The 22699-nt window shown below is 46.7% G+C and overlaps 1 protein-coding gene across 1 annotated transcript in view; it reads left to right on the plus strand.

Annotated features, from left to right (window-relative positions):
• LOC149354355 (uncharacterized) overlaps positions 1-22242 on the plus strand; it is a 61191-nt gene extending 38949 nt beyond the window's left edge. The window contains exon 5 of the transcript XR_016291310.1: positions 21854-22242. The gene's annotated coding sequence lies outside the window, so the exon portion shown is untranslated. The remainder of the gene's footprint in view (positions 1-21853) is intronic.
• The last annotated feature ends 457 nt before the right edge of the window (positions 22243-22699 follow it).

Below are 22699 nucleotides of genomic sequence, written 5' to 3' on the forward strand. Positions count from 1 at the left end.
AATGACTAACTAGTCCTGACTGATTAATTCCTCTTTAGTCACGACTGGCTGATGACTAACTAGTCACGACTGGTTAATGACTACTTAGTCATGACTTAATTGTGCCTTGTAATGGCTAGTTACGACTTTCACTTCAGATGTGACGGACGGACAGAGTCATGGCCGCGAGTATGAGCGCTTAAATGCTTTCGCCTTAAAACAGCCGGAGCACCCGCGGGGCCGGTCTTGCGCATGCAGCTGCTTCCACGCATGCAGCTGCTTCCAAACGGCACGCCCCTCCCATCCCCACGCGCGGCTGCCGCTATCAGCTGACAATAAGAGGCGGCGGCGGCCCGATGAAGCTTTCGCGTTCTAGTCTTAAGACAAAGCTTAAGCGTCCGCCAAGTATTTTTGCTCTGCAGCGAAGACAGCGCGACATAATTTATCGATTTTTCAACTCGAGAGAGTTTGGAACCATTGCCCGCATTACTCACTGGAACTCAGTCAGGTAGCTGCTTTAAGTGAGCCTATATTCCACCGTAGCACCCACCTTCTGGGAAGGAGTCAATAGTGTGTGTCTTCCTGAGCAGCCAAGACGCACTGATCCCATGCAAGATCGGTATCCCACCCCAGGGTCCTGGCAAGGGCCTCAGCGCCAGCCAAGTCCGCAGCCACGGCAGATACCAGCGCCTGACAAACCACGCCATGATCAGCAGCGCTACTGTCCACGTGAGCACGCTGCCGGGCTAGAATAAATGTATCATCTTAATAATCAACAACAACCTATCTAATAGGCTGCAGGACAAAAATCTCTAGATCTTTAGCTAACCTTTCCTGCATCCGAAAGAAAGCATAAATAGGCTTAGTTTTATAGCCGTCGGCGTTAATAATGTTGCCGAAGTTGCTGCTTAGATCATATTTGAAATTCGACTTGCTTATTGGCAAGACCACCGACATTTTTGCATAAGAAGGGTAGTGGGCAATCAGTACAGTGAAAAGGTAAAAAACACATTATACATACTTTCCACGGGTAACAACAATCATGACCTAAAGCTGCAGGCGGGCAGAAAGACAAACTGACCATTGCCGTCGAAATGCGGCAGCTTGCCGTTACGGGCTCATCGTAGTACTGGCAGTACGGCGGAATATAACACAGCACAGGCTCGGGCAGGCCCGAAAGCCCCGGCCCTGGCAACTGTACTCTTTCGTCAGGCCTGCGTGTGGCCTGTGCTTGAAGTTGCAGGCCCAAATTGGTCTTGGGACCGTACATAGAGGAATTATGTGCGGCTTTCGATTTAGTATTGAGGTAAAACACACTTTGGGCGCTCTTGCAACGACACGAATGAATTGGGGCCATGGTGTTGGCTGAGGAAAGACTCGCTACTTATTTTTGCTCCCTGCTATAGTTTCATTTTCCTGACGTGAGAAAAATATAAAACCAATAGCATTTTTTTGTGATTGGACTGTTTCCCGGAACGCCCACGAAATTGAGGAATCACAGCGCTCAAAAATTCGCGTTGGTTGAGTAATAAGCCACTACCTTTCCTTTTCTGTTGATGCGGAATGAGAGAAAGCTCATTTGTAGACGGAGTTTGATCAGCGTCACCGGGAGTGATATGACCAAGTAACTTTGGTCGCACACGGCTGGCCTCATTGAAGGACATGAGATGAAGTTGATAAAAAAAGCGCAAAATCCACCAGCAGGCTGCACTACAACGACGTTCTAAGTAAAGCGCCTGACGCACGGCTGATTTGTACGCTTGCGTTCGCCCACTAATGTACACAGCACCTCTGGCTTGGGCTGTTTCAGCTAACAGCTAGCACACGCCGCCGGATATACTCGTAGGCGGTCCGTATTTGCTAGATTTTTTCTTTCCGCTGGTGACCAGACATTTCAAGTCTCTTAAGAACCGGAGGATGGGGGTATTCATTCGATTGCTCGACCGGCAGCAATCTGTAGTCTAATTGTCTGCCTTCGCCTCTTCAAAAAACATCTCTAAGCAACAAGAACTGGCATTGAAGCAGATCGTATCATTTTAGGACAACTGGGGTCTTCAGACAAGTACTACGCAATGAAGAGGCGTTTTTGTGTATCGTCTATATAGAAACACGTCAAGTGCGGCAGTGAATTCAACCACAACATCGTGTTCATAAAAACAGATGTGTCGTTGCTACGGCTTCAACGACGTTTCTATTAAGGCGAAAGCCTTTAATGCCTCATCGTTGTTGACAGAAGGTTGTCAGCAGAGATGTTACGCTTTTCTAGTCAGACCAGAAAAAAAATCTTTGTGCACGATGGGATTTTAACCACCATCCTTCCGTTCCGCAGCCGAGCGTGCTACTTCCTGCCAACGCATATGTAGTTCTCCTTGTCTAGGACGCTGGAGAGTGTTTGCAGAAAGGCGTAGAATCAGACGGATGGCTCCCAAAGGCCCTCCAGTGTCGCCAGCATTTAAGATTCCCAAATAATTGTGTACTTTATTAACATCTTAACCACACTTCAGTGACACAAGCAGCAACACCGCGATATCGCCTCACCGCACTTTAGGTCAGCAAAGTGTCCCCCTGAATTTTTTCGGCATCGCAGGCTGCAAAAATTATGGGGACATCCCTTTCGAGATCAAGCTTTGGCGTTTGCGCGCTGTTCCTTTAGATAGCTTTTCTTTGCTTACGAAAACGCGGTGGTTGGAAAAACGCGAGCCGGGTGAATTGCGTGGAGGAAGTTGGTGCGTGTGAGGCAGATATGTGAGACAGATACTGCGCCATTTCCTTTCCTCAAAAAAGCAATTTATCAAGAAACAGAAGGAGCAAAATGATGCATAAATGCACTTGTTCTGATCTTAACGATGCAAATATAAGGGAAACTAGAACGAAAGAACAAAGAACATAGAATGCATTATTCAATTGGCTTAATGTAGTACATTTTGGGCATGGATGCAATAAACGCAATATAATACGGAACTACGAACAGATAACACAAAAGGAAGTAAAATCTGTACAAAGGCGGCAAATTCAAGTTGACTGGAATGCTACGTCTGATTTAAGATATGTTAGTAACGAAGAGCAGAAATATAACAGTTCAGTAATAGCCACTATGCTAGAAGATAGAGTATTCCGTTCCACAATAGAAAGAACTAATGTGTAATTTTGATATTTTTTCGTGCGGGCATAGACAGGGTGAATTTTATGCGCGTGGTTGCTACGAGACGATATGTGGTGTGCTTCGCTGATATGCTTGCACGCGAAGGAGGTGTTGCTGTAGTAAAGGGAGCGGAAAAAGATAGGGGACTTAATTTCCATCTTCCACTATGTTTGAAGAGATTTAAGGATTGTTTTAGGCTAGAAACGGTACGGTATATCGAGTATGGTAATTGGATAAGTGGAAGACTGGAAAACAGCGGCAGACTGGGATCTAGGTGACTCGGCTCTCTCGCGGAAGTGATGCCTGACCGCTGTCCAACAACGCCCGATGCGTAGGTGGAGGAGAGAGCGTTTTCTTCAAGTGCGCTTATCAGGTAGCCATTTAAAGCGGACACCAGCGGTGGTCTGGATGCTGTGTGATGATGGCTTTCTTATGGCAGCCCTAGGGTATTCAATAGCGATCACTACTGCTGAGACGGGGGCGGGGAATGTAAACGTCATCAGCAGCTTTGATGGTTCGTCGGCTTTTTTTGTCGCTGGCGGGTGCATGTAACTTATCGAATGGCTTCTTCTAGGAGTTAAAATTTTTAAAGCAGGTTCCTTGAATTGGTGCTGCTTTGTGGCAGGGCGACTACAAAGATATACAATTCACAAGTCAGCAGTACCCCTGAAAGAGCACTGCTGCTTCGGCTGTTACGTAGGGCGCGGAGATGAATAAAGAGCCGGGCAATTTCTGCGCCCGCTAACGTATACACAACCATCGCGGTCATCAGCGGGTGAAACAGTATAGTGCACGGGTGTTTTCTTCGTTAGTTTACGCGAAAAAGACCACTTTTTTCATCTTGAAATGAAAGCTTTCTTTCGATGAAAATGCTCGTAGCAGGTGTCACAGCGCCAAACTCAACTAAGCCTGAGGGCTTGCAGCAGCTCAGTTTTTTACTTGGCGATCACACCTCAGCATGAGACAAATATAAATCGTATGGCGAACACAACTGGAGAGAAATAAAGGGAACGCAGAGAGGGATATGAAGGAAACTCGCACACGTGCCCGCACACCCTATCATCTTCGAAGCACGGCGACACCACAGGCTATTCCGCAAGCCCCGGTACCTAGCCGCGGCATGTTCCGTTGCTGGTGCTTCGAATGCGAGAGTTACGATATTTGGATAAAATTTTGCTTACCTGAGCTTCTAACCATGCCGTTTTCATAATTGATAGCTAGCCAGAAACGAAGAACAGCAGGAAACACCAACTGCTCGGCGAGACAAAAGAAGCCGGTGTATTCAGCGCGGGAGTCCTTGCCGTGACCTCACACAGGCTGACCTTGAGAGGATGCCATTCAAACTTCTCAGGACAAAACTATGGCACTAATTGAGAGACATTAACCATGCAGTATCCGGCGCGCTGTGTGACTCAGGAGGGAGCAATGTGGAGCTCGGCACGCGGGCAAACTCTTGGGCAATGACGCCGCTGCACGACCTCAACGAGGAGACCGCGTGAGTACTACGCGCCACACCACGATTCGTCCGCCGGGTCAGGCCACGTCGCGCACTCAGCGACGTCACCCGTAATATCAAATGACATGGGTCACTAAGGCGTGTCTCTACAACGGTCCGGAACAAAGTTCCAGCGACATCAGTTAGCGGGAATCGGCGGCAGTCGAACTGAAGCGCCGAAATGAAGGTAGTAGACAAACATCAAAATGAAATCATTTTTTCAGCATATATTTGTGATCTGTAGCCTAAAATGCTATACCGGTTAGTCGAACTTAAAAACATTTTAGTCATAACCACTTCACCAGAAAGAACGACGCCTTTGTTTTCATAAAATATTTTTTTTTCACTGAGCTCATTCATTGCTGCCGCGGTTATGCCGCCAGCCGCCGGCTTTGGCAAGCCTGTACAGGTCTCGTCAACTCGCGACTTCGCTGCGTGGGGCTGTTCCCGTTTTATCAGCGTTCATTTAAAGTGCTTCGTTACCTTTTTTTCCTCCTGCTACGTTCTCGTCGGCTACGTGTGCGTGCTTGTTTTATGCCGTACCGGCCACAGTTCCGGTCGGAGATTTCAACGTTGTTGCTCTCGAAATGACTTGATGGGGCTTACGCGAAGATTTCGTAGTACGGCATTATTTGGTGCTCTTACTAGCGGAGGAAGTAAGAGTAGTAAGAGTAAGAGTAGTAAGAGAAGTAAGTAGCATCAAGTCGAAAAGCCCCTCAACCAATCCGCGGCGTCGCGCGAAGTGATACCACGAGACGTGAAGATTATTTACTTCCGCCGGGAATAAGAAGGACCGTGCCTTCATGGACCGCCAGAAAAAGCGGAATGCTTGGAAGGCGACTGACGCATTGTTCACGTGGGCAGGTGTATGTACAGTACAGGCGACATATCAAGCGTGCATGAACATGCTGCCTTTTGGGATATTATCTAGGCAGTTGCCACAAGTGATGTCAGCATGTTTAGGATAACGACTGACTTATTCACGATTATATTGCACGCGCCGTACAGCCCGTATGGTGATGCGTTTGGATCCTGGCCCTCGTCTGCAGAGGAGGTGGCATTTTTTGTTTATGTTTTCATTCATACATTTATATCCATTCTACAGCAGGGTCATTACAGTATCGGGGCGTAACAGAATATTTTTCGTAGCTTTTCCGCCGAGGAAAACAATATACATAATAATGTCCGGGATAACACAGGCTAATTCAAATATTTCATTAAGTCCACAGGAACAGCATGTCTAAATTGTCGGCGTAAATGACCACTTGAAAAAAAACCGCGATGCTTCATTATATCACGGCACACACGAATTTTTCGGCATGGTGTAAGAGGACGGATAGTTTCACCACAAAAGTTGACATTCAGATGAGTGACATTATTACTTAGCGATATTAGGAATTAGCGATATCAGGATTAGCGATATTAGGGCAGCCTTTAACGGTGCGGTAAATTCAGAACCTACGTCGCGGGCCGGTTGGTTTCATGAACTGATTCTTCGTGGAAAAAACGAATGTGCGAAAGCTGAGGTACAAGTCGATTTTTTATAAAAATTTCACAGGGTTATCTTCCCGCTGTAAAATGTAAGTTGGTTTTAAAAGATAGGCATCTTTACTCAGTTTACTTCTACTGACGAACATGTCTCATTTTAAGCAGTGGAAAAAATTGGACAGCTATTCATGGTTCGATCCGATGGAAATACATGCGTAACTAATTTCCATGATCTCTGACATTTCGCTGTCTGGCCTTTCGCGGTTCAAATTACACGCACAATTTGCTTTACTTTGACACATTTTATTACACTTCAGCTGGCTGCTGCCAGCCTCTTCTGTTTCTTTTTGTTCTTCGCTACTTTTGCCCATTTTCTCTGGCGGCATCTCTTCATTACTACCCGTCCTGCTTGTGTCAACTTTTCATGTTTTTTTACAGTAAAGCAATCAGCTAAGCAAAACCAGAGCTCATTCACGAACGTACAAAAAATCGCGCCACATGTTCCATTAACGGGGCTCTTGAGCAGACAAGGCAAAAGAAAATAGGGGCTGGTTATGACGTATATGAATGGAGGCAGCAGTCATCGAAACGAAAGAGCAAAGGGGAGTGTACTGTTTTTTTTTTATAACTTGTGTTCATCAATGAGAGCTAAATAGTGTAATTATTTTATCGCTTATTGATAATTCATTAGAAAGCAGAAGAAAAACAAACACTTGGTGCCGGCGCGATCCAAACCCACGACCTAGAAATTTTGCGTCTAGTCCTTTACCAACCGAGTTGCGGCGACGGCTGTCCTATCTTCTATTTTCTGGGGTATTGTTGTGGCGCGTAACCTAACCTGGACCGCCCACCAAAGCGGTAGACGCAGTACGTGCAATATTCGTGATTGTCGCGTGAAACCTGATAAAACCGTGAGTGCGAAAGCTGCGCGAGAACCTCCTTATGCTGCCTATGTCATTAAGACTAAAACCGAAGCCCTCGTTAAGCTACTGAGCAGACGAGAGGGGCTCGCCCTTGCGCGTCCTTTTCCTCGCAACATCTCGCGGAGCTCTCTTTACCTCTCCGCCTCCGATCGCTGCTTTCGTTTCGTCATGCTGAAGGTAAAAGCCCCTCTTCTCTGCACAAGTGCAGGCTGCCGTGCTATCTCCCAGCCCGACGCGCCTTCTGCGGATTAAACTAAATATTTCGACAGAATTGCCAGTCTTGTTGAGTTGCATAGCTTGTAGTAAACTGAGATACATCTCCTACTAAAACATTTTTATTCAAAAATCCCGACGGTTCACAGCGGGCTCTGCACCATTTATTTAAGAAAGCAAGCCAACAGCCCCCTGCCACCCCATAAGAAAGAGCCGGGACGGGTTTGAGACGTAGGTTTTTAGATTTGAACAGTTTTTAATGCAGATGACTAGCAGTTTACTATAACGTTGTAATTAAGCACGCGCTTTCTCGGTTCCATTTATCCTTTCCGCACTTCCTTTCCATTCTTCTACTGTTCTATTTCTCGGCCTTGCGCGCGCTTCCTTTCTCCGTTTCTCCTCGCCACGTTTTTTTTTTTTAGTGCGTAACGCACTAGCAGCAGTCACGGATTTTGCCGATGGCAGTTCGAAGCCTCGGCCGGGTGGTCGAAAACTTTTTAGATTTTGAGAAAAGGAAAGACGCATAGCTAGTTCACTTTGTCGGTGGACGCCCCAAGCGCGCCACGAGCGTCGTCTAAAGCACTGAGTTACCAGTGAGTTACCAGCCCACTATGTCAGCCCCCTTATCGGGTTTTATCCAAACAACATGATGCCATCCGCCGCCATGTTAGAGAATTGCTTCATGATGTCAGGTAACCGTCGACGAGCCACTGGGCATCGTCTTGTCCTCGTCGCAAAGACGGATGGTACCCTGCGGTTTTGTGTGCATTACAGACGCCTCAACGTCACGAAAAAGGATGTGTACCCTCTGCCACGCATTGATGTCTACCTTGACCACCTGCGCCATACTACCTACTTTTCTTCACTTGAAATCCGCAGCGGGTATTGGCATATAGAGGTAGACGAACACGATCGAGAGGAGACCGCCTTTATTAATGCGCAAGAATTTCTAGGCAATGTCGGCGGTGCCTGATCCCCAAAACGTGTCCGCAGCAGTTCTGACGTTCTTAGAACCAGCAGCATCAAAGGAGGGGTTGTAATCGAAATAGGAAGATGTGAGGATGCTGCACACAAAAAACATTTTTCGATAGGGTGACTAGTTAATTAATTAGAGGCAAAATGTTGAGAAAACGTCGAAATAGCGCGGACGTCGATACAGTGAGTGGATGGGAAAACAGCCATGGACGGCAAAGTAGGGCAAATTAGGCAAAGGTAGGCAAATAAAGTTCGAAATGAATTGAAATGTATTTGATGAGTGATAATAAATCGAACATAAAGTTTCATTAACATAGAATAACTAGTTAATAATCAGTAAAAACCACTGAATGGTTGAATAGACTGGACGGGGATATAGTAAGTGGAAGGAAAAGCAGTCGTGGTGCCAAACTTAAGAGCCAAAATGGTTTATTGAGATAAAAGAAGATAGAACCAGAGTAAATAAATCGAAGTTTAAATAAAGCATCAGATAATTACGCTAATTTGGTAGTTAAATTAGCGAACAAAAAGAAAAAATGATAGAGAGAGGCAAAGAGAGGCGACGATTTCGGAGGAGGCGTCAATGCTTTCGCATTCTCCCACTACGGGTCGCCGCAGTGATCTCTAATTCTTATCTTTACTCCTGACGGTCAGTATGAGTTTAAGGTGCTCCCTTTGGGCCTGCGTTCTCTCCCTGCCACATTCCAAATAATGATGGGCACCGTGCAGTCTGGCCTGAAGTGCCAGTCCTGACTGCCAATTCAGGCTCCTGACTGGGCGGCTGGAAGGAGATAGCGCCACCCAGCGGCGTTCGTGAGGAGAAGACAAAGCATGAGGAGCGCGTGCGGAGGGGTACGCCGGGACAGGTCGAAGAGGATTACGTGGCAGAGAAGAGAAGAGCGCGGTGGGCGACGGACGTGGACGAGTTCTGCTGGCTCCCCGAGTTCCGGGCTTGGGCCTCAGCCGCAGACGTCCGGGCCACCAGACCTGGACATCCATCGCCGAGAGCCTCAACCACCAGGCCCAGGCGCTACTCTTCTCCGTCCATCCGTCAGCTGCTCCACACAGGCCGCTTCTGGCGCCTACGTGACTTTTCCGGGATACCAGACCTGGAAACCGTGCCGGGAGCCCACGGACGCCGACGCTGCGGTAGCGTTGCATCAACATTGGAACGCCCAGAGACTCCCTGACTGCCCGACACCCAGCCAGTCCTCCCCGCTCGTTGCTCGAATAAGAGACAAGTAGTGTGACTTTCCTCTTTGACTTTCTTTTTCCTGTATTTTTCGTAAGCACTTTGTTCTGTTCCCCCTTGTGTTTTTCCCGTGTGTTGTTGCGTTGCTCTCTTGTTCCTTTCCTTTTTTCTCGCTCATATTGAAATTGGTTTCCTTTCCGATAAAAGCCGCCTCGTTTATTGTTTGTACTTTTGTGTTTGTTTAAAATAAGACCTGCAATCTCACAGATCCTCACAGCGGCTTAAGAAGACTATTGACTTTATGGATTCGATGTATGTCGATGGTTAACGTGGTAATGGGACCGAATACTGCCATACACGGCACTTCAAGAAACGGCACAGTTTACTCCGTTTCGTTCGGTGCATAGTTGTGAAGCCTTGGCCACGCAATGCTACTTCCGGGGTCTGCTCTCTCCTCTGCCATGGGCGCTGGCTAATTTATTCGTGACGCCGAAGCCGCTCGCCAACTTGCTAGACAGTGAATCAGACGCCAAGAAACGCAGAGAGCTTCAACCTCCGCCACAGGGAGGTGATTTACACGCCCGGCGACCAGGTCTGGGTGTGGAGCCGAACACTTTTGCGAGGGCACTCTGAAAGACTTCTTCGCCGTTATCTAGGCCCATAAGAGGGGCTATATCACCTCAGCGAGGTCAATTACGAGGTCGTCCTACAAGGAATAGTCCGCTCCTCAAGACAGCCGATATCTGAATTAGTACACGTCGCGAGAATGAGGCCAAATTACTACTGTTAGCCCCCTTCCAGGGTCATGCACATCTCGGGCCGAACACCTTCGCGCCGAATAATTTGCCGCGCTTAACCATTGTTTTCCCTCACGTGCGTCATCGAGACGGTGCCTCTTGTAAGGGAGAAGGGCAACACCACACTACTGACACTCTTCCGGCGCCACTATGCGGCAGAGCTGAATACCTTGGCGCGTAGTCTAGCGCTTGTTTTGTCTCTAATGAGCGCGGCTGTTCGGCGAGCCTCTTCCTAGTAAACGGCTGTCTTACTTCTCCCTTAGCTTGTCAGTGACAATATTCGGTAGATTAGCCGATTAGTCTTACTTAACTAAATAATGATATGGAAACAAAAAATGCCTCTGGTGTGCAAAGTATGCAGTATGCAAATGGTTTGCAAATAGTTTCCCTCGCCTGCCTCTTATATTCTATTCTTTTAGATCATGGCTGAAGTCAGCGGGGACAGCCGTTAAGTGAACGACGTTGTAGCCTGCGTTCAACCTGGTATAACAGGCTCTTTGCCGAGGATTGTGTCGTTTCCTCTCCAGTGCGTTCTGTTGGAGGCCAGATACGATAAATTAGCCTACACAGCTCTGCTGAGTGCTGTCTTGACTCGGGGAGTCAAATATTTAAGAAACACAATGTGTCAGTACTACTCGAAAAAATAATTCTTTGAAATTTTCATGCGACTTAGTGGGAACAATCTTCGCACGAGAAAACACAATTACATATATGGGATTAACATTTACCAACACATTAGAATTGAGTGCACTCGTAAACGACATTTAGCGCAAGCACAGTGACAATTCTGAAATCTACTGAGAAAACTGGAAACGGCACACACTGAGGTGACTGTATATATAATCAGCACCGGCAAATCTTATCAATGTTTCTCCTCCCGTTGTGTAATACCCTGACTTAGGGCCCTTTAGGGTCTAATAAATGATGCCGCGATGGAGTTGTCAGCATACAAGACACTTAACCGGCAAACAATTTAATACAGCAGTATAGTTTGCAACCCTTACCAAACAACTTATTGATTATCTCGAAAGAATCCGGAATTTAGCTCTAGGATTGATATGCTTTCGCTAATCGCTCCATGAGAGTGTAACTGCCCTGCGCAGCCAAGCACGCGTACCGACTATGGCATGCCGCCAAGGTATTGCATCGATTAAATAATTTTCTTATTTACCAAACCTGAATAAACGCAGACCAAAATGAACGCGTGAAATCACCTTTCGAGTGCTCCAACAAAATGAGTCCAGCACGTTCCATCAGGCCGAATGCTTGGAATTCGCTACCGCATGAAATTGGGAATTGCATGTCCGTCAATGCATTGATCAATAAAACTTAACGGTTATCAATGTGATAGCATTTTGTTTGTCCTCTCACAAAAGATTTCAGGCTTCTCTCGCACGAAATTCACTGACTGGTCGAGAAATGTCACTTGACTTTGTGACGTCATCACAACCTGCCCATCTTTGCTGGCTGCAGTTCAGTCACTGATTTACTGCTCGGGAAGAGCAGCCTGGGTCTCACAGCCCCCACAGGTCGCTGTGTTTGAAACACCTTCCCTGGCAGTGGTGCATCGCTTAACCGCTGCACCACTGCGCCGGTAGCGGTATAAGGACTCCCCGCGATCTATCACTGCAGCTGAGAGGGTTGTGACGTCACCAACACGACGTAACCACCAGTGGAACAGTCAATCAGGAGAGCAAGCAAATTTGAAAATCTCACGACCCTCCAAATTTCGGAAGTAAGCCCACTCTAGAAAATGGATTAACGTAGATTAGTGGGACGTATTAGCATAATCCCATGCGGTAACCCAATAGAAGGTGCTTGAACATTCTAGAAGATGATCACTCATGCATCCATACAAGGGTAATGGAACCGGTCTCAACCGCAGTTTTGGCGGGAAAATCGCATCAAGAACATAAGACACTCACTGTAGGCACCATAGCAGGCGACCTAAATTTTCTTTAGCAATGAAGTTAAGAAGGCCCTGAAGTTTTTTCAGAGATGACAGGCTCGTGTTGCGTTTGATGAACAAAACCAGTTGCTGGGCTAGTTCGTGGAACAACACGCACGAACGCCCATACTGTCCATTGCTTATGCCGCCGCGGTGGCTCAGTGGTTATGGCGCTCGGCTGCTGACCCGAAAGAAGCGGGTTCGATCCCGGATATGGCGGTGGAATTTAGATGGAGGTGAAATTCTAGAGGCCAGTATACTGTGCGATGTCAGTGCACGTTGAAGAACCCCACCTGGTCGAAATTTCTGGAGCCCTCCCCTACGGCATCCCTCATAGCCTAAGTCGCTTTGGGACGATAAACTGTCATAAATAAAGCAAGACAATCGGTGTGCATGGCCATTGATCAATAAAAACTTAGTTTGGGGATGGCCCCGTAGGGTAAGGATGGCAACGCATGGCATGAAACATGAGGCATGTCCTGAATAGGGTTTCGACATCGGCAATATGCCCTCGGAACGACCTTCGCCGAAATTGATTGCCGGTGAAGCTGGGTGTGCTCGGGTGGAATAAGACTTAACCAGATGTCAAATTGGAATTGGCCCACTGGCGGACCTCAAGGAATGGGGTTTTAATTTAAAAATTTCAAATTTAAAAACTGAGTTGATCCGCGTTGAGAAGCCATCTGAGACAACCTCAAAACGGGCTTGGTTCACCCCCTGAAGTTCCAAAATTGTGTTGAACCACGCTCGCAAGCTACCTGGGACAGCCACAAAATGAGCTTGGTCCACCCCTAAATTTGGGTGGTTCACCCCCGAAAATTTGAAAAATTTAGTTGACTCAGGTTGGGGATCGACCTGGGACACCCCCCGAATAGATTTGGTCCACCCCTGAAGTTTGGTTAGCCCACAGTGCCTTCGCACAATTCGGGTTTAGCAATGCTAAACTGCCAGCAAATTTTTAAATGAAACATTTATACTAAGAAGGATGCTTGAGGCTTGGAACAAAGCTATTATTGTACTTTCTTTAAATCCGGGAAGCCAACAACCTCTCCTAGGAATTATAGAGTCACTGCCTTTACCAGTTGCCTCGCCAAATTCTTTGGAAGTGCTTTGATTATACGGTTAAATTTTGTCCTTGAATCCCGCCAGCTTTGTGACATCCATCACTGTGCTTTTAAAAGGGCATGCTGAACAACTGACCATCAAGTTCTCCTTGAAGATACTGTCCATGAAACTTTTATAAACAAACACTACCTTGCTGTCTTTTTCGATCTGAAGAATGCATACGACACAACTTGGACGCTCAGGATTCTTCTCGAACTAGCAGAGCTTGGCATCCACGGCAGGATGTTAAAATGCCTAAATGATTTCGTGTGCAAGCATTCTTTTCACGTACGCCTACGCTCAACCATCTCAAGGAAATCCATTCAGGAAAATGGCGTACATCCGGAGTGTGTTTTCAGCACAACATTCTTTCGTGTAAAGATGAATTCCATAGGCAAAAAAAGTTGCGGAGGGCACTTAAGACTACTTGTGTGTTATGAGTGCGAAAGCTTGCACGCGGGGTGTTCGGCTGAAGCATGGCATTCTACTCTAAAGCAAAGGTTGGCGAGCCTGATCTGTCGGCGCCTGAATGGAAGTTGATGAAGACGACACCCAAAGCCAGCGCCACAGACTTGCAGTTTAGCGCGTACAGGGTTGTGCTGCTGTGATCGCGTACTACTTTAATGCCCTGGTCAGCGAAGATGATCTTTTCGCGCTGCCGGAATAGAAGGTGATGAAGACGACGATACCCAAACCCGGCGTGTTCGCCAAATGCAGCCGGTACAGCCAGCGATGACAGCGCCGCCCACCGGCAGGTAGCAGCCACCATTAAGGCTGGTTATAAATATTCATTCAGAACGACGGCTTGACATCATCGCTATGGCGCAGTGGATTAGAGGCACGTGTTGCGTATGGAAGGTCGGCCGTTCGACTCCGCTCTCTGTACTGTAATTTTATTGTTTTTTTTTATTTCATTTTTCAATTTTCTTTCCCTTTTAGGTCGCAAATCGTGATGCTTAGTAGCATATAACGCCGTTTAAGATTTTCAAAACATTTTCTGCATACTTTTACACAGATTATTCACAGCGCTGGAATATCAGTTTTGAATTCAAACTAAATATTACATGGTTAGTAACAATAGGTTGGTATAGACTTTTAAGCATTATTTAAGGAATAATTATCCCTTTTAGGTAAGCCGTCGTGGCAATCTTCAGTCACCGTGATCAATTCACCGTGGTTTCAAGCCTTGTGGCTGTACAGGCTGCAGTTGGAGAATACGCAACCCGGTTCGAGAGACTGGTAGTTTAGCGCCCGGTGTTTTGTGCTGCGGCAATGGCGCAGCGCTCGAATCAAGTGGCTAGCGAAGCCAGTCCCGGTATGGATTCGTAACCCACGTCGGGAGAGATTTTAGTCAAGAAATTTATTTCACTTTCTTTCCTGATGGTGTAAGCACTGCCATGACGTCAAGAGGTCACGTGGGTTTTAGGACTACCTGTCATGAAGAATGCCATTTTGTCGTGAAGAATGCCATTTTGCGCTTCATGAGCTATGTAATGATTTGGAATTAATAATCACTAGGTCCATTATGTATTCTATATTGAGGATCATCAAACATCCTGCATGTCCTCAAACATAGTATCAGACAAGAGACAAATACAATAAACAAATTAGTGACATGCGCAGATAGTAATGGATTCCAGTTTTCTACACTGAAAACAGTATCTCTTCTTTTTCGCTCAAAAGTTCTACAAGGTGACACCACCTTACACCTGAACTAAACCGAATTACCTGTGAAATTGAATACAAGTTCCTAGGCATTACACCTATCGAAAAGCTAAGATTCCTGCCCAATATAAGTGGTCTCAAAAAGAAGGCCTCGCTATCCCTGAACGTTCTCATTGTATTCTCACGAAAGCACTGCAGATCAGATGGAACATGTATTTCACAAATCTACCACTGTGTAGTAATCTCTGCCTTAGATTATGGATGTGCAGTCCATGGTTCAGCGAGACCATCCTGTCTTAAACGACTGGATCTGATGCAAAACCTTGGCTTCTGTCTCTCAACTGGAACATAGAAAACATCCCCCGTAACTGGCCTTTCTGTCAGAGCAAACGAGCGGCCCCTCACAGAGAGGAGAACGATAACCTCAATAAACCCCAATGGATAAGACGTTTCTTTTTGTGCTTTGAAGATACGTGTCTACGCTTTGAAGATAAATTGCTCCAAAACACGATCCATTGCTGCAGTTCTGCAGCCTTCTCGCTGTGTGTGACTGCACACTAAAACACTTTTGTTAAAAAAAATACCACATGAACACATTGTACAAGACTACTTGGTTCTTAAAGAAAAAAAAAATTCTACACAGAACTTTACCCAGCTGGCTGAAAATCTTTAAAATATGGCGCGATGGATACGGTGCAAGGAAAATAAAAAATATAGAGACTGTCGAAGAGTGCATCAAATTTCACTGCTCCATGTTAGGCTGTGTGTCGCTATAGGCAGATTAATTAATCAAAGTATTGAAACCAGCATAATCCACTCTGATTCATTGAGCCTGCTTTATACACTGCATTCGAGAAATGCTGTCGAACCTCGAATCAGAAGCATCACGTATAGTGGAGGGAAAAAATGGGTGGTGGAATAGCATTGCTAAGCATGCAATATTCTCTGAAAGCATTGTGGAAAACTAAAAAATGTTCGAGGTGGGCGAAACTCATTCTGGGGCTGTCTCAAGTCAGTTCCCAATGTGGGTCAACTCAATTTTCAAATTTTTTGGTGTAGGCTATCGAAAGCTCGGGAGTGGGCCAAGAGCATTTTTTGGGTGTCCCAGGTTGGTTCCGAACGCGTGTCAAATCAAGTTTCAAGTTTTGGGGGAGGGCCACCAAAATGTTCGGGGTGGGCGCACCCCATTTTCGGAGGTGGGCTAATTTCTTTTTGAAACTAGGTGAAGACTGTCTTCCACACGAGCACACCCAGATTCAACGGCAGTCAAATTCGGCGAAGGTCATTCCAAGGGCAAATGTTGCGTGCCCTAGCCATTTTCGGGATACGCCTCATGTGCCATACCATGCATCGTCATCCTTATGCTGCAGGGCCATCCTGAATTGAGCTTTGCTTGGAGTCTCACATGTCTTGAAATCGCGGAAGGTGACTCAAAGGTGGAGTTTCGGGTGGCCTTAACCCTGTTTGGGAGAGGCTATGGCATAGCATGTGTTCCCATTCTTGTGCTACAGGGCCATCCCAAAAATTGAGCTTTGCTTGGTCCAATGCAATGCACACCCATTCCCTTACTGACCCTATCTGAGGCTTCATTTTCTTCGCGTGAGACATCGCAGAAATCGCTGGTGGTAGGTTAGAAGTGCTTTCGTACTAAAATTCGCAACACGAGGTTACGTGATTAGATTCTGCTGGGCCACGAGCCACGCCGTCACGGAGGAAAATGACAGCACACACATGTGCTTCAAGACGTCGCAGCTGTGAAATCAGGAAAGTCGACATGTCCCATAGAGACTGCATGAAATTCATACACATGAAATTGAAAGATAAATGGCACGTGACTTGGGTAAACGAAGTAATCAACAAACTGCACTTTGTGAAGCCCATCTTGGGTGAATAGAAATCATGGCGGCATCAGTGAAATTGCAGAGAAGTAATCTATGTCGTCTCCGCATTGCACACATGCACCTGCCAGATAATTTTCTAATGAGAAAACGACGCAAACTCCTGCGTGAAAAATCTGGAGATGAACTCACAGTAAAGATCTTATTCTCGTGCGCAAAACTAGAAACATTGAGAAAAAAATATTTTGCTCTATTTTACAATGAACGAAGAATACCTTTACACCTGAAATTGCTCTTGGGTGAATAGGAAATTCTTGACTTACCATGCTCGTTAAGTTTTTAAATGCAGATTTAATAAATCATAGGGAATTTATTCTAACCGACTTCTTAACCCACACAACAGTAACTTCCTCCTTCCCGAGAAGAAGGCTGAGGACTTCGATGTTTTGGGAGCCTCGAGATCCTTGCCCAGGCAAGGATGGTCGCTGAGGTCACCCGACCTCTACTACTTGTGCAATTAGGCAGTTGTCCAGTTCTTGTCCTCTGTCATCACTACACAGTGTGAACTAACTTTTAGGTACATTACACCACTTTTATTTTACATATTTTATAACATTTCGCAGTAAGCAATATTCCTACTTATGCGCCACTAAACCCAACACAATTGCTTTATTGGCAAAAAAGCTTTGTGCAACCGGGACAGAACGAAGAAACACAAGGGGCAATGTTCACAGCTCATGTGAACGTCCTCCTTTGTGTTTATTTGTTCTAGTCATAAATGAGCAAAATTATTTCTTCACCAAGCAAGAGCCTTTACTAAATGAGGAAAAAATTAGGCATATATTAATTACACTTGGAATACAATTCTAAAGATCCCATGCCACTTTTATCAGTTGCCAAGCAAGTCTCATATGAAAGGTTTTTCTCAAGCGGGGACCGATTAGGGCTTGAAAGTGAGTTGCAGTACGTCTTGTCGGCTGTACCAAACATGCCAGAGTCACCACGAATACGAACGAGGGGCATAATAAAATAATAGAATGACAGCCAGCTTCCCTTTATGTTCATAATTGATGTATTGGTTAATAGGGGTTGAGAATGTGGTAGGAAAAAACGAACTCTTGATTCAAAAGTGAACCGGTGTAATTTTTATTTGAATGTCTCAAAAATATTGGCGCTAATCTTTGTAGCGTTTGTTTTTCGTGTTTATTTGTTCATGCTTCAAGGCTGCCGGCGCGCCGCTTTATCACTTCGTTTGTGACGCAAGACGCGCCTAGAATTATCTCGATTGATCGCATCCAGGCGGAGCCCATTCTACTTTGTGCCAGAAAGTTCTAGAACCTTCGACGCTTTATCTCGAAGGTTCGCTATCAGCTTTAAAAAGAGCACGGCCGACTGTGGCGGGCATTCTGTTCGACAACCGCCGAGCGCGCTTGTTGCTACGCCGCCGCCGAGTGATTCAGTTCTTTGCAGGCGCAAGTCAGCCCGAATAAAGAGTTTCGTTTCGAAAAAAAAAAACGCTACAAAGATTCTCGGCAATATGCTCGCCATGTATGTCGATGCCGAACACAAGACCTGGGACGTCATCTTGCCTTACGTAGTCTTCGCCTACAACACCGCAGTGCAGGAGACCACCCAGATGACGCCTTTTAGGCTCGTCCATGGCAGAGAGGCTGCCGAACGTTACCGATGAAGATAACGTCGACGTCGCCGCCTACCTACAACGCGCAGAAGAAGCCCCGATTAAGGTTCAAAGACCAGCAGCGGACCGACGCCACACGCTACAACTACGAAGACGCAACGCGGAATACAAGCCAGGAGACAGAGTCTGGGTTTGGACGCGCATTCGCCGCCGAGGATTGAGCGAAAAGCTTTTGCGACGCAATTTCGGCCCGCACAAGGTTCTTCGTCGGCTAGGTGAATTGGACTATGAAGTCGTCCCTGACCAAATGACTGCATCCCAGCGACGCCGCGTACGACCCGAAGTAGTCCATGTCGTACGCCTAAAGCCCTATCATGCACGCTAAAGGACGCCGTGTTTCCACATTCGGTGCTTATTTTTGCACAATCCGTTTTTGATTGTTGACAGCCGCAATATGTTCTAAAGCATCGAGTCGATGCTTCTTTGAGAGGGGAGTAACGCCGCGAATCTTTGTAGCGTTTGTTTTTTGTGTTTATTTGTTCATGCTTCAAGGCTGCCGGCACGCCGCTTTACACTTCGTTTGTGACTCAAGACGCGCCTAGAATTATCTCGATTGATCGCATCCAGGCAGAGCCCATTCTACTTTGTGCCAGAAAGTTCTAGAACCTTCGACTCTTTATCTCGTAGGTTCGCTATCAGCTTTAAAAAGAGCACGGCCGACTGTGACATCTGTTCGACGACCGCCGAGCACGCTTGTTGCTACGCCGCCGCCGAGTGATTCAGTTCTTTGCAGGCGCAAGTCAGCCCGAATAAAGAGTTTCGTTCCGAAGACATTCTCGCTGTGTTCCTGTTCGCCGGACTGCAGTCACCACTACGTGACAGTATGATAGAACAGTGTTGGGTTAAGTGGGGAAGCGCAAGCAGAAGCAAGGACTATGTCAGCCGCAACCTGGCTTGCCAGCCAGTCAAGCGATTTCAGAAAACTTGAAGCAGCCTGCACACAAAGAGAGCAGTAGCGCTGAGGTCCAGGAGAATAAGGAACATACTAAAATCTGACCTTGATTCAAATCACTTTCTTATTGGAACCTTCAGTGCCGATTGAAGCAAATCTTATACAAATGGCCAATGCACTAATGCAGCTGTATTCGCACATCATCCCTTCAGCTACTTTATTTATCCCCTGGGCAATAGCAGCAGACCTCATGCAGTACGCAAAATGTTTACACAGGCTTCAGGCACAAGGAATCTAAATTAAAAAAAACACGGATAAATTACCACAGAGCAGTCGCATACAAATGATCTCCTAAACCTCATGATGACAATATAGTTAACTCCCATGTTTTCCTCTCGCCTTCAACAAAATAAGCCATCAACATTAAATGGCTTGGGTTCTTCGTTTGCTCTTCCATGTGATTTATACATACGGTGAGATGCAACAGCCATGAACAAGGCACCGCAATCAATCTGTATGAAACTAGCCCAAGCCCTTGCTCTTCTGGCCAGCTGTAGCAGGCCTAAGAAAGCCAAAAGGTCAGGTCAAGAAAAAAAACTGGACTTTGAAACAAATTTTAGCAAACAGCCTGCACCTCTACAAGAAAGCGTGTAGTAAAAGAAAAACAGTATAAGCTGTGAAGAGTGCTTACCAGACCTTTAGAAGTTGAGCAGGCCAGGAGATCATCTGAAAATGTTGAACAGCCTGTGCCCGAAAAGAAATGTACTAAGGGAAGCAAAGACAACTTCAGGTGTGCAAGGCTCAACGGTTTGCCAAACAATTCAAGGAACCCTGCCTACCAAGAGGCCACTTTCATGCATCGTCAAACAGCCAGCACACACACAGGGCAGCACCGCTGGGTCGTCTACTCTAGCGCCGAAGCCCTCAATCTTAAGGAAACAAAAGCTATACAAGTCCATGCAGTATGGACGCGGATTGCAAAGATTCTCTCAGTTACTTTATTTTTAGACTCGGTTGATAACTGCAACCCTAAGACAAAAATCAAAACTTGCATAACCTGTAGAACTTAGGCTCATAAAAGGGAAAACAGAAAAATAAATAGCTTAAGGCAGCCCTGCACAAAGGACGTAAAATCAGGCAGTCATAATTATTCGATACAGTATTTTTTTCATATTTTCATCGTCACCTGCAACAAAACAAGCCATCAGCAATGTGTACTTGGAGTTGTTGTTTTGCTTGGTTTATGCATGCAGTCACTGAATTTAATGAAACCAATGCAGCTTCCCCTACATGACTACTTGTGAATTCTAATTGCGAGGTTTAACGTCCCTAAGTGACACATGGGCTACGAGGCACGAGTGGAGGGCTTCAGATTAGTTTGGACCACTACGGGTCTGTCTTCGCACAACACACGGGCGTTTCTGCACTTCGACTCTATCCATATACGGCTAGCGCGGCTGGTGTCGAACAAGCCGCGACCTTGGGATCGGCAGGCGAACGCCAAAGCCACACAGCCACAGCAAGTAGATTCATGATTAATTCACGGTGATGAATGCTGCACATTCTATCGCGATATTATAAGCATGACCAAACGATTGTTCACACGAATGTCACTGATGGAAATCACAGTAGGTTCATTTGAAACACTCAGGAGGCTAGAAGAGAGTTGTTGAAAAAATATTATAATTATTAACAAAATCTTGCCATATGCAATTAAGCAGACTCCTAACAATGCGCAGAAAAAATTGTGCCTTTCGTATACCCGTGTTTGTTAGCTGACCACTTTGAAGCTCTGTCACGTTGTCAGCACAAATGATGACGCTTGATTTTGCTATGGTTCAAATTTCCTGACAACTTTCTTCAAGAAACCAGGTTATAAAGGACAATAATTATGTAAGAGCAGCCTGTCGAACGCTCAAACAGATGCAAACTCACGTTTTTAATGCATCTTACAGTAAACTGCACTTCGTAAAACACTGGCTGATACTACTTTGTGATTAGCACATCAGAGTAATGAAACACAAGCCAAAGGTTCTACCAAGCGCAATAGCGGCTTAGCGTTGTCGTGATTCGAGGCCCAGCCAGCGGAAACAAACGAGCCAGTCAGGCGCCATCAGGCCACTGCGGCCGAAAGCGCTGCTGTTCGGGGGAGACGAAAGAGACACTAGAGAGTTTTAGTATAGCGTCGCCCTATCGCTTTGGGTCATAGGGGAATAGCGGGTCGCTACTGCGCATGCGCAGAACGCTATCGGCCCTTGGGTCTTAAGGTGAGCGGGCGACGCTAACGCTAAATCGGCGAAATAGCGTGCGCCCGAAAGCCGCTTTACGTTCGGCCAACATGGCGGCGCCTCTCGAAGCGGGCCCTCTCGCTTCATCACCGATTCGTCGTTGCCGCTACTCTGTGGCTAACGCTCACGGCAAACTAAAGGCGCACGAGGCTTTCACTTTGGCTGAAGTTGCCTGAGCCACAAAATTCTAACGATAAAACACGCCAAATTTTCAGACGTCTAATCCTCTTCGCCGGAGAGGCTGAGTGCGGTGTTTCTCCCGGACTGCCCGTGGACCGACGGAAGAGACCCAGTGGCGGCGACGGCGGAGGCGACGGCGCTGCCAACTCATTGCCCGCGTGCGCCCTGAGGAGCCGACAAAGCGGAGGGGCGACACGGCTGATTTGTCCCTGAAGAGGTCACCGGTGTGACCCGTCAGCACTCGCGTCTCCATCGATCAGGATCATCACACAGCAGCAACGACCTTTGGGCCTGGTAGGCCCGCGGCAAACCAAACAGTTCGCGACTGAGAGACGCCAAGTTCCTCCTTGCCCGTGTGTGTGTGTGTCTGTGCGGTGTGCGCGGCCACGTGGGGAGGGCGGAGCCTAAGAAGACGCTAGCGGCCCATTCGACGCTCAACCAGGGATCAGATTCCCTAGCTGGGTGCCTGGGGAATGTGAACTGCATTTAAGCAGCAATATGCGGTGTGCCAGATCATCCCCTCCCATTTTCTGACTTTGGTATACTTGCTGTTTTGTAATTATGTAAAATAAACCTTCAAGCTTGCTATTCCTCCCGAAGGCTTCCCTTCGTAGGCTGCTGCTTCGTCCTAATGCGGTGAAGACCCTGGTCCCGATCCCCGAGCATATCAGCGTCAGTAAGGGTTATGCTTTCAGCACACAAAAGAAATTGAAAATGACTTACTTTTGCAAAGAACGAAGCTCACATTCGAGCGGCACGCTGGTATTAAAAGATATCGTGGTAAGAGTTCAAACAGCAGCGAGAAGTGACAACGATCGCGAAGCAAGGAGCACACAGAAACATTCAGCGCGTCCAATTTCCGCGCGTAGCAAGCAACCTCT

The sequence above is a fragment of the Amblyomma mixtum genome, chromosome 3 (assembly GCF_055824585.1).
Source record: "Amblyomma mixtum isolate Tamu chromosome 3, ASM5582458v1, whole genome shotgun sequence".
In the NCBI taxonomy this organism is placed as follows: domain Eukaryota; kingdom Metazoa; phylum Arthropoda; class Arachnida; order Ixodida; family Ixodidae; genus Amblyomma; species Amblyomma mixtum.